Below are 13,758 nucleotides of genomic sequence, written 5' to 3'. Positions count from 1 at the left end.
GTATGACACCGTTAGTTCATATTGTATGTAATCCAATATTTTTTCTCGAAAGATATTGTGGTACCACCGTAGCGATAAATTAAATTATAATCAAAGTTTAATTATCCACAAAAAAACGATCCATATTACTTATGTTTTTATTTTTAGACGAGATATATCTGTTATCTCTTGAGTGTATATTTATTTATATTCTTTAATTTAGTGCATTTGCATATTTTAAACTAACTTAGAAAATCACTTTTCCCGATTCCCAAGATACAGCTAGGCTGCGCCTAGTTTGCGGCTCCGGTATCAGATAGGCCGACGGATCGGACGGATAATAAAAATTTTCAGTATGCTAAGTTAATTTTGGTAAGCTTTATTTTGTAAACATGTTCTTGTGAATAAACGATTTGTATATTTGCACTGAGTGGCATGGTACGATAGTTAAATCATTGAGTTCATCAGAAAAAGCAAAAATTTTCTACACATCAATTGAAATTACTGTTGCTAAGATTGCACGTTTTTTTTTATTTTAACAAAGGATTGCATTTAACCTCTTGTCTCTGTATGATAAGCATCCTGACCGATTAGTTATCACTGCATTCTCTGCTCTGCTCTCTTCTTTTTAGTCATCTCAGCTCTGAGCAAGGTACAAGCGAGGGTCTGAACCCACTATTTTCAACCACCACACACATATGAAAGTTTGATAAAAATTGTTTTAAATAGGATCACTTTAGGTAGGTAGGTTGGACTTTGAATAATTTCACAGCGGTCTCCCCTAAATATAAAAGCGTACTCTATTCGTTAATCATGTCACGATACACCCACATTTTACCGTCGCGTCGCATTGACCATATTTGTCCAAATAACACAAAACATACACTTTATCGACAAAATGTTTGAATAAGATCTGAAATAGCTCAGTCAATAAGGTAACATACATGACATGACTCACGGTTTAAATTCATAATAAATACCTGAAATACTACCTTACCATTAATTTTGCTATAAAAAGTTGGACGACATTAATTACGGTCTTGTCGTTCTTGCTCTTGAACACTAAATTATACATTCCAGTATTTAATAAACATGATTAGTTTAATTACTATATTAAGATGATTAAACTGCTAACACTTAATCATGTTCCAATATAGAAATGATGAGGCGAACATGTTTTACTGTAGAACCTATGTGCAACTAAGTAATACAAAGTAATAGCGAATAAATGGCATTTTTATATTTCCGCATTTAGAAGTTTTATTTATTTTTTAAGTGTCATCAGATGGAGCTTTTTAATTACAGTGTAAGAATAAAAATAATTCTTGATTATACAATTTTTATTTTCTGTCTATGTTTGACATGAAATGGACTAGTGCACACAAACTTGAAACTGAAATAGTAGTTTTAGTGTTAGTTAAGAAAACAGATAATTATTTTCTACATGTTTCTGTACCTATAGTACCTATATTAAATATATCATCTACATGCAAAAAGTAGTTTCAAAACACTTATTTTATTTGGCCCTTATTCACACACATTTTTGTTGGTATGTTTTTTGAAACTTTACAGGATGAAAATTTTCCACCAGTGATTAGGTATTCGAAGATACATATTTTTTACAGGTGTAATAAAGTCACCCAGTACTCCCGGTAGTAATAAATGATGATTTGTGTTTCCTTACATACAATTTTTTTATAAAATCAGAATCTTTCTACTAAAAAGTAGGTTTTTAATTTGTCGAGGCATTGGCAATGTATTAAATATGATACTTATAATTTTCCAAAAATGGAAAATCATGGAATTTTTCTCGTATTTTTTAATGATCGATGATCGATTTTCAAAATATCACATTATATTACGAATCTACCGTTAGCCCTCGCATTCTATCAGCGAAGGCCCCGAGATGCACCAACCATCCTCTTTTAAACTTTGCTATTGGGTAATCAGATCATTGCGTCATCTGACAGAAATGGCGCACTTACCTATTCAGACTGCATAACCCGGACAGTGCTTACAGTCAGCAGCAATTTAAATAAATAAATATTATAGTACATTCTTACACAAATTGATTAAGTCCCACGGTAAGCCCAAGGAGGCTTGTTTTTTTTTTTTTTTTTTTTTTTTTTTTTTTTTTTTTTTTTTTTTTTTTTTTTTTTTTTTTTTAAAATACCACGACGGTGGCAAACAAGCATACGGCCCGCCTGATGGTGAGCAGTCACCGTAGCCTATGGACGCCTGCAACACCAGAGATATCACATACGTGTTATAGGTACTCAGACAACGATATATATAATATATAAATACTTAAATACATAGAAAACACCCAAGACTCAGGAACAAATATCTGTGCTGATCACACAAATAAATGCCCTTACCGGGATTCGAACCCAGGACCGTCGGCTTCACAGGCAGGGTCACTACCCACTAGGGTCATGTGGACGGGACAACGCGCTAAAAGTACCTATTTGCCACTAAGAAATTGACACTGAAAGATCAGATCCATAACTAATCCAGATCCAATTCATAAACTGTTATTAAAATCAGAATACGGCGGTTAGTAAAATACACGGGCGCTCCTTGTATTTTGTTGTTAATTAATATATCGGTTAGATTTTGCCCGTATTTCGTCACCCCGCCTGTCTAAGATATGTATGTATATAAATCAGCCGTATCTCTAAATCTCAAGCCTATCTAGGGCTAGACTTAGTTGTGCAATATGGATTAGACTTCGTGTAAGCAAAGATAGATATAACTCCGTAATAGATGGATACAGTCTAAAGAAAAAACGTGCCTCGAAAATCACGAAAATTTGATTCTCGATCAGATGGCGCCACTAGTTTTGGCCTACACTCGTATAGAGGGCGTTGACTATTTCGTTTGTTATTTATAATTTTAACGCATACCAGTGAAAGAACATGGGTCAAAATCATATAAAAATAATTAATGCAAATAAAAAAATCAATTATCCATATTTAAATACATTTTATCGTATTTTTATAAATATTCATTTTTAGTTTTAAAGTGTGTCGACAGATGGCAGTGAATTTACTGGGGTTACAAAATTTACTATGACAGTACCGCTCTAGTATAAGTTACTCTATGGTGTAAGATAGATGTTTACTTATCAATGCGTGTGACAGAGCACTAGTTTTAATAACTGCCCTCAGGCACTGAGGTGGCGTAATTAGCCTCATGCATGAAGTTTATATTTGAACGCAATATGTTTTATTCGGATATTTGTTACCGTTATAACATGTTACAAATGCATTTCCGTTTTTAAATTACCATTTAATTACTTAAAATTATAAATAAAAAGTACAAAAATTTGCCCGCGAAAAGCTAGTGATCGAAACGCTCGAAACGCCACGTGACGTCACGCGTTCGACAGATTAGTGTCATTCGTAGCAAACGTCAGTTGGACCGCCCAACGTGTGACGTCATCACGCTCTGTCGAATTCGCGCCAAAAATTATGAGCGTTTCAACCGCTCAAAAATTTTCAACATTTTAAATATTTTTTAATAAAATAATGTTAAGGTTTACAAAAGTATTTTTATCATTTCCCACGATATAAATTATGAATCCAAAAATAAAAATAAATTCATGCATGGAGCTAATTGCGGATATAAGTTTATTTATGCACATATCATAAGTCATGTAAAATGTTGAAATTACGGGAAATTTAATCTTTCACATGTGTGGTGGTCAAAAATCTGGTGTATTGACATTTGTTCCCGCCGGGCACAGATGGGAATAGGTGTTTTTATAAATCATTCCCATTTGTCTAATGGGTGGGAATACACCTCGTCGGATGTGTTGTATAGAGCGACAAAAATCGTTCTTGAAAAAATGCAGGAGTCGTAGCACGGTACGCTTATCACCATGCCTGTCACGTTCTAACAAGTATGTGAGTGCGAAAGTGACGGACTTAGTGATAGGGAAAACCATGCTGCGCGGGCTGATTGGCTAAAAATTCTGTCAGAACCTAGTGTACATTTCATTTGATAACCGATAGCGGTGAGGTGCGTTCGCGTTTGCATTATGTCTATTTTTGTATGCGATTTTGAACAGCGCGCCAAGCGGGACATTAGCGCAAACGCGTACGTCACTTCACGCCAGTTTTGGCCGAAACGTTAATGAAAATGAAAAATAATTTATTTGTGTATCAAAAATGCAGCTTATTACATAGTAGAATTACATTTTTAGGAGTATTCTATTGTTAGACAGCCTAGGAATAGTGTCCTGAGCGCTAAACTAGGTAAACCTGTCTTATAGGGATCAGGGAATAATGCAATTAACCATTAACCAGTACAAATTGAACCGTAAACTGACCGTCCATTACGGTTCACGGTTCAATTTGTAGTGATCTGTACGAGCCGAGGTTTGAACCCGCGATCTCCGGATTGAAAGTCGCTCGCACGCTCTTACCGCTAGGCCATCAGCGCTTCAAGACCAAGATTGAATATATGTCCATTAGGCCTAAATTAATTTACATTAAACCTAATCTATTGATCCAAGTAAAGCTCATTACGCTTTAATAACTCGAAATTAGGTACACAAATGAGTAACCTCGCACCTAATCTGAAGGGTCCTATTTGAAATGCTAATGTGAGCCATATGCAGAAATTGCAGAATCGAGTGGAGGTTGCGATAAGTGTATCAGGTTAGTTTTTGTTAGACTCGTGCGCAGGTACTTGTAAGATTAATAATGAGCTAAACACAGTTCATGTAGTTTAATTAGTCAGTATTGATCGCTACGGTCTGAAATAAAGATTTATTTTTTGATTTTGCCCGCGACTTCGTCCGATTGATAAAAACTATCCTATGTCCTTCCTCAGGCCCTAAACTACCTCTATAACGAATTTCATGTTATAGTATGAATTTTCTCAAATGATTTTAATGTTTTTAATGGGATCTAATTTATCCAAGCTGGCTAGGACCCAGTCCAAAGGCGCGCTGTACGAATTGTCGACGATCCCAAACTCACAAGCGGTATTGAACCTTTAAGTCTAAGGAGAGACTTTGCCTCCTTGTGTGTGTTCTACCGCTTGTACAATGGGCTGTGCTCTGAAGAATTGTTTGACATGATGCCAACGGCCGCTTTCTATCACCGCACCGATCGCCATCGGCAGGGTGTTCATCCTCACACCCTAGCACCTAAATGGTCGCGTACTGTGCGGTTTAAGAGGAATTTCCTCCCGCGGACGCTTCGGCTGTGGAATGAGCTCACTGCCGAGGTTTTCCCGAGGGGCTACAGTATGGGGTTCTTCAAAAAAGGAGTGTACAGGTTTTTAAAGGGTCGGCAACGCGCATGTAATATCTCTGGTGTTGCAGGCGTCCATAGGCTACGGTGACTGCTTACGATCAGGCGGGCCGTATGCTTGTTTGCCACCGACGTGGTATAAAAAAATATCTAGCCTGATCGAGGTCACCTCGGATCAACCACAGGTCAGTTTGTATAAAAAAAAACTATCGTCAGCGTACTAGGGACAAATCTATGTCACACGCCACAAATTGTCCAGCCCCAGTTATATCGTTATCGGCTATCTGGGTCGGTCATCACTCGGTCAGTCGTCAATAATGCAGGCATCGACTGCCGGTCGATGGGCGACGTCACGCTATCAGGTGTGATATTGCCTTAAGAGTCCACGGCAAGCTCGGCCGAATTTCACCTTCCCATACAAACGGAGTTTGAAGAAAGAAAGAAAGAAAATACATTTAATATTTTCTTCGGTTACCGCGATAGTTACTCATGAAATAAAACTATGAAATTTATAAATTTTATAATACATCCCGACGTTTCGAACCCTTTACAGCGTTCGGGGTCAACGGGTGACTGAGGAAAAAACACCAAAGTGCAAAAATATCCACATACTAAAATACATTTATTTAGCATTTTAATAACAAAACTTCCGTGAGACACAGACATATATTAAACATATTAATAACGGGTCACTCACGTATTTTAAGTGGAAAACGCTCGACATGTTTCACTCCGTACCGAGACTTAAAATACGTGAGTGACCTGTTATTAATATGTTTAATATTTATTTAGCATCATAACATAAACATTGGACAATACATTGAAAAACACATACAACAAACTAGATGCTAAACAGGATCCCCACGGCATACGGATGACTGACGTTAGACCGGGCCGTGTCCGGGCCGGAGCTTCCGGCGCTTCGTTTTCTATGGAAAACATCACGTGATCACCTGTCATGTCATAGAAAAGTAAGCGCCGGAAGCTCCGGCCCGGATACGGCCCGGTCTAGCGTGAGTCATCCTTATGCCACGGCAAGCCATGACGCTGATTTTCAGTGGGTACCTGGATTAAAGCTAAGCTACAACTATACTAAAACTAAACGAGTGACAACACAAACGTCCAACGTTGTCGTTGTCAAAGTTTCGTTCTCATTTTAAAACTACGTGTCGGATTGTAATGAAACTTTGCACATACAATGACATGAGATATATCTAGGTCTGTAATTAGTCTATATAACTCTAGTATATAAAACAAATGAAATAGAGCAAAAACAAGTTTCGTATGAAGTATTCGATGTATTTTTTTAACTATTGTATTTAAACCTACATAAACATTAGGTAATTATACAGACCTAGATATACCTTATCCTATTGTAAGTACAAAGTTTTAGCGTAACTACGTTTGTATGGAGAACCGAGCTTGCCGGGGACTATTCATGGGATCATTTGGCTAGAGTTTATTATTTTAATGTTTGTATGAAAGGTTCTAAAGTAAAAGTTACTGAAGTTATATTTAGGTACATAAAGTATATAATTGAAGGAAGAATAGAAAAACCGGACAAGTGCGAGTCGGACTTGCCCGCCGAGGGTTCCGTACCCAAAGGGTAAAAACGGGACCCTATTACTAAGACTCTGCTGTCCGTCTGTCCGTCTGTCCGTCCGTCTGTCCGTCTGTCTTGAACATACATCTCATGAACCGTGATAGCTAGACAGTTGAAAATTTTACAGATGATGTATTTCTGTTGCCGCTATAACAACAAATACTAAAAACAGAATAATATTAATATTTAAATGGGGCTCCCATACAACAAACGTGATTTTTTTGTGTTTTTTTTTCGTAATGGTACGGACCCCTTCGTGCGCGAGTTCGACTCGCACTTGGCCGGTTTTATTATTTGTTGTTGTAGCGGCGACATAAATATAGAAATACTTAAATAAAATAGAAAACACCCATTACTCAGTAACAAATATCTTTGCTCATCACACAAATAAATGCCCTTACCGGGATCAATTACTTATTCTGTGCCGGGATTCGAACCCAGGACCAGCGACTTCATAGGCAGGTTAGGTAGTGGCGTACCTAGGTATCTATTCTACGCGCTAAACGCCCTCTACTAAACGGTACTTGATCGTGACGTCTTGAAGTATGAAAAACCTGAAAAACCGGAAAGTACAAGTCGGTGTTGTTATAGCGACACACCGATCTGTCAGTCTCAAAAGTGAAATTTCTTCAACCAAAAATGTCACTTTTGACAATGACAGATCGGTATCGTATCGCTGTGACATCTTATAAGCATTGTTCGATTTGTTCGAATTGGGCCGATTTTGAATGTTTCACATGAAGTGACTCCTACCGCCATCTATGAGGCGGGGATTGAGTTAAAGCGTGAGCCAGATAGAATACTTGATAGCGTTAGTTTTAGACCTGCTAGTTTGTTTAGGGCTCCACTAGTGTCCACTGATTTCTTATAGATGGCGACACTTTTTTATGATACCGTGTTTTGGGTAATAATCATATTAGAGTTGGTCCTGACCTCCTGACTCGTGGTTCTGTGAACTGTAGAGTCTGTAGACTTCGCGATAAGCTTAAAAATGTAAAATAAAAAAAATACTTATACTTCGTTGAGTCATTATTACAGCGAACTCACAACGGTCTTAAGTGCCATACTCGTAGACCCTATAAACTAGCGCTTAAGTCCTTTATGCGAATTTCCGCCATTTTAAACTTTTTCCAAAAAACAAAATGACAGAAAATTTCTACCTAACTACCGAATCTGCTCACAAAATTTCACGAGAATTTGTTGAGAAATACTACCTGCAGAAGTGAACACCCGGATATAGATAGATAGATACATAGATAAAACGTTTATTTGGATGCTGTAAAAATACACAATTTTATAAATAGGTACATTGCAGTCAGAACAAAACTTATGTACTAAATTAAATTAACAAAAAATTTTTACTTAAACACGAAAAATTAGTTTTTAGTGGTTACGATACACAAACGACGATATACAAATACAAATACGAAATTCTTTATTTGTTTAAAACACAAATTGCCATGATTTAGGTGATGGAGCCGCCCGGTAAGCAACCTGTAATTACCTGTGTCGGGAGGCACCGCTCTTCCCTATGTTAAAGCAAAATATTTGTACAGAATTTCTAAAGATTAATTTCTAAAACTAAAATAACAAAAATGACCATATATGAAAGCGTTTTTCCCCAAGCTAAAATGCAGGGGTTCGCTAACGCTTGGCCAATTAATTATCTACTTTTGAAAGTCACTAAGATTTTCCTAACAAGAGCCATTGGATCTTACCCGATCTAGACCAGGCCTCCTTCACTCGCTCAAGGCCACGCGCTATATGCCTACCGCTCGGCGTATCGTCGACGACACAACCGACAGAGGGCCGCCGAACGCCCGCCTGAGCGCTCGCACCGCGCGTTTCCCGCGCCTACGCTTCGAAATGCCGAAACCACGTAATTATTGTGCAGTAGATGGGTGTAAAAGTCAAAAAACAAAGGAAAATTTGTCGTATTTACCGAGTAGTATTTTAAATCTATCTTTATGAATTTTGTCACCATTTATTTCTTTGAACTTAAGTAGGTAAATCGTAAATTAAGAAGTTTTTTGAGTCAGGTAATATAATTGTTGTTTTTAAATATTTGATTGACTAATAAAAAATATGGTTGATTTGCAACATTCGTTTTATTACAACAATAACATAAGTAACAGTACAACCCTAGCGCATTCTTACGATGACGCGTTGGCACGTGACTCGCACGGCGAGCAAGGTAGTCTCGACTCTTTGTGCGCGTACTTATGGTACATTTCTTCTCGTCCTGAGCAGCAGGTATTATTATTAAGATTTTGTAGGCTATTATAGCGTAGGTATTTCGCTTTTGTATAGGAATGATGTATCTGTTACGTAGTAACTATTTATTAATCTGTGTCTAGACCTAGATGTAGCAAGGTTCCTTTCCGTATTCGTGCACAAACTCTCGTTGCAAAATGCGCCCTCCACGCCCCCGTGACACTTACCGTTACCGATTGTTCCACTTATAAAGATTATTGTTTGTCTAGGATAACTGTTGCGTCGTAAATAGGTACGCAGAAAGACAAAAGTTGTCTCAACACTGAAAATTAAAGATAGTAGTAGTAGTAGTAGTAAATCACTTTATTGTACAAAACAAAAATTGATAACATGAAATTCATATAAATTTAGGTACAAAGGCGAGCTTATCCCTATAAGGGATTTCTTCCAGCTAACCTTAGAGTAAATGAGTGGAAAATTCGAATTAGATAGATAGACAAACTTACAGAACGTACAATAATATTTAAAAAGGAAAACTACAATATTAACGTCTACGAATAACTAATAGTTTGCGATACAGCGGGGAAATGCCGCCAGCATCCTTGGTACAATGCCTCAAGGGCCTATTTTAGATTTAAGCTAGTTATTAATTTCGTTTACGTAGTACCACTGTATATATCTTGTATGTAAATAAATGTGTCCTAATTTTAAGATAGTTTTGCTTGTCAATTAGGCACCTATGCCCTATGCCCTCTAAAATAAGAAGGAAAATATATTTAACTTCACAATATAGTACTGTACTATCAAAACAAAAACATAGGTAATACAAAAATCATAATAAAGTAATCCACTGTGTCGGTAAATTAAAAATAAAACCGGCCAAGTGGGAGGTGCCGTACCATTACGCAAAAAACGGCAAAAAATCACGTTTGTTGTATGTGAGCTTTTATTCTGTTTTTAGTATTTGTTGTTATAGCGGCAACAGAAATACATCATCTATGCAAATTTCAACTGTCTAGCTATCACGGTTCATTAGATACAGCCTGGTAACAGACGGCCAGACAGACAGACAGACAGTGGAGTCTTATAGGTCTAGTACCTAAAAGTTTCGTAGCTTTCAAGGTAATCGAACTTTACTTTCTTTTTAGGGTTCCGTACCCAAAGGGCAAAAACGGGACCCTATTACTAAGACTCCGCTGTCCGTCCGTCTGTCACCAGGCTGTATCTCATAAACCGTGACGGCTATACAGTTGAAATCTTCACAGATGATGTATTTCTGTTGCCGCTATAACAACAAATACTAAAAACAAGATAAAATTAATATTTAAGTGGGACTCCCATACAACAATGAACAAACATGATTCTTTGCCGTTTTTTGCGTAATGGTACGGAACCCTTCATGCGCGAGTTCGACTCGCACTTGGTCGTTTTTTAATAAGTAAAGAAAGCCTGACCAGTAATATATGATCATTGTCAAGAGGGCGCTGTTGTTGTGCATGTATAGGGTGACAGTTCACTATAGTATGAAAAAGTTAGTTCCAGTGAAATTCCGCAACATGGCGCTTGATCATATATTCCTGGTCAGGCTTTACCTATGTAGTACGTTCAAGGAGTGACACTGAAAATATCAAATTCCTAATTGGGTGTTCCTCAAAGCTAATAAATGACTAGCTATCATCTGTTCCGCATATTAAACCACGGTCCACAGAACACCATAGCCGAGCCACTCGGCACGCACGTCACGTCCTGTGGAAAGTGAACGCGCTGCCATTTTTACGGGACTACGTTATGCAACATATGACATACCCTTGATTACGTGTATAAATATGTTGTTGGTTACGCAGAACCAGAACCTAGGAAGCTATCGATCTAGTTTTTTATTTGGAACCTGTTTAAGTTACACATGAGCTTTTATGTAGCTTATGAGTGGGGAATAGAGTCTAAATTTGTATATTTTGGATTGGATTATGCGTGTAACAGTGAGTTAGTTTCCTATTAGAGTATGTTATGGATCAGGAATTAGAAGGGAGGAAAATATGACGTCAATTTATAGGCGATTAGTTATGGCGTTCAATCTCTAATGCCGTTATTCATAAATACCTTTAATAGGTATTACTTGTGTAATAATGTCTTATAATATTTATTTATTATACAACATTAATAATATCCAAAATCCTCTTTATTGTGTAATTATAACTTGTAATAACCCCTTATTAAAAAGAATAATTAGAAAGCCTATATCAGTTTAATAACAAATAAATATTATTATGGAAGCGCTGGTGGCCTAGCGGTGAGAGCGTGCGACTTGCAATCCGGAGGTCGCGGGTTCATACCCCAGCTCGTACCAATAAGTTTTTCGGAACACTTTTCGGTGAAGGAAAACATCGTGCGGTAACCGGACTAATCCCAATAAGGCCTAGTTTATTCTCTGGGTTGGAAGATCAGAAGACAGTCGCTTTCGTAAAAACTAGTGCCTACCCCAAATCTTGGGATTAGTAGCCAAGCGGACCCCAGGCTCCCATGAGCCGTGGCAAAATGCCGGGACAACGCGAGGAAGATGATAAAATTTATTTATTATTAAACTGATAGAGGCTTTTTAAGTATTCTTTTTAATAATAACTTGTAATAACAGTTATAATTACACAATGAAGAGGATTTTGACTTGATTGTTTAAGGATGACTCACGTTAGACCGGGCCGTGTCCGGGCCGGAGCTTCCGGCGCTTCGTTTTCTATGGAAAGCATCACGTGATCACCTGGCATGTCATAGAAAAGTAAGTGCCGGAAGCTCCGGTCCGGACACGGCTAATCCTATATAGTTAATTTTACTTTGTTTTTTATGCTTTTTTTTTCATTTTATTAATGTTGTAATGAAGCATGATACCTACGTTTTTATGAATAGAGTTTACCTTGGGTATCTAAGGATATTGGGATGTTTGGTGGTCCTTAGGTTTATGTTATATTTCTGATCTTTTTAAGGGTAGGATTAACATACATAGTGAACATTTCAAGTTTTGTGTGATGGCGACAAAAATAAAACAGTTAAATATTCTTCATACAATTTATTAAAAATCATTCGTTAAATAAAAATAGTTTTTAGTCGACTGCGGCAGAAAAAAACTCTTATTTCATCTTTAAAACTAAATAAGCTATATACAACAGAGCGTCAACCAGGTACACAATGCAAGCCTTTCTCTCCTTTAAGGATGACTCACGCTAGACCGGGCCGGGCCCGGGCCGAGGTGTCCGACATCTCATTTTCTATGACGGCTGATCGATGTTCACGTGGTGCACATAGAAAACGAAGCGCCGGAAGCTCCGGCCCGGCCCCGGCCCGGTCTAAGTCATCCCTTATTCGTATACACAATATTCGACAATTGACAGAGATCAACGAAAAACGAAATACAAAATTTCCAATGCACGCACTAGCCATTTGCCTATATTTGACAGATCCAAGTCATACAGCGATAATATTGTCAACGTAATTGCTCTTCTCGTCTCCATTAACACTTTGGACGCCAAAAAAGTTTATCGAAGAAACGAAAATAGTCACGTAACGCCTGTAACATCAAGACGTCTCTCGCTTAACCGCGTGTGTGATATTTTTGAGAATAGTTTCACAACAAAATTTTCTGTATCATTCTTTGTGAAATCTTCTATAAACGTATTTGACATACAGTACTTTAAAAGTAGGAGGTAGCTAATCCATTAGAGTGAGAAAGTAAGATACACGTAAGTATTACCATCTCATTCTAACACATAACTGTGTTCCACCACAATCACAGCAACCAGGACCGCGAAAACTAGTTTAGACTGAGTGCGTTACAAAAATCAAAACAGTTTTCTTTATATAAAAAATACAACAGAATACAGACTCAAAGTCAGAAACAATATATAATTATTGCTTTCTCGTCCCATCACCAAAATACCCCGATATGGCAAAACGCTTTCAACTTGACTTAGAAATGCTATGCAGTCAACCGGGATAATTGCAACCGTGGGGTAAATGCGCTTCCATTGCAAAGATTAATAGGGACAGATTTAGCCCACTTTATTGTCCCGTTCTTCATGGGCTCAACTGCCTTAGTTACTCATACAATTACAGTCCCATTATAAAGTGTAGAAATTAAATCAAGAGGAACTCAAATATGCATATCAGATTTTCTGCCAAATACGTTTGTGTCAAAACGATCAAATATTGACATGCTATTTATTTGGCCCAACGGATCAGCATTGCCAACCAGCGGGGCAATGCGGCCAGCCTTAGAAGCACAGTGGACACCCTACCGAGCGACTACGACTTAGGCCAAATTTTTATTTATAAGTTTTTATTTTTTAGTGTTATTTTGAATACAATAGCAATATTTTAAATAAAGACCTTTTACATGCTTGTAAAGATCCAACGTGTTGAATACACTTATGTGTCAGAATAAGATTGATGTATAAATTTGCTATTTGTAACAATAGTGCAAAATACTTTTTATTGTCTGCTTACTTACGCTTAGTGCGCCCTCAATTATTTTCAATTCCGTATTGTCGGACTGCACCATCTACTTATTAAGAAATCCCTTTTTTCCTCACAGACGCAATTACCCGAAAGACCAACATAGCGTTATATCTTCTCGCGCTCCCTAAAGCTAGCTTAATCTACATCACAATACTCGTTCAAACGTTGACTACGCGTGTCCTATGTGGAAAT

General features: G+C 37.5%; 1 long non-coding RNA gene across 1 annotated transcript in view; it reads left to right on the top strand.

Moving 5' to 3' along the window:
* LOC134747677 (uncharacterized) overlaps positions 1 to 13,758 on the top strand; it is a 118,429-nt gene that overhangs the window by 9,975 nt on the left and 94,696 nt on the right. The window lies entirely within an intron of this gene.

The sequence above is a fragment of the Cydia strobilella genome, chromosome 15 (assembly GCF_947568885.1).
Source record: "Cydia strobilella chromosome 15, ilCydStro3.1, whole genome shotgun sequence".
NCBI lineage: Eukaryota > Metazoa > Arthropoda > Insecta > Lepidoptera > Tortricidae > Cydia > Cydia strobilella.
This window is presented reverse-complemented; position numbering and strand designations above follow the sequence as displayed.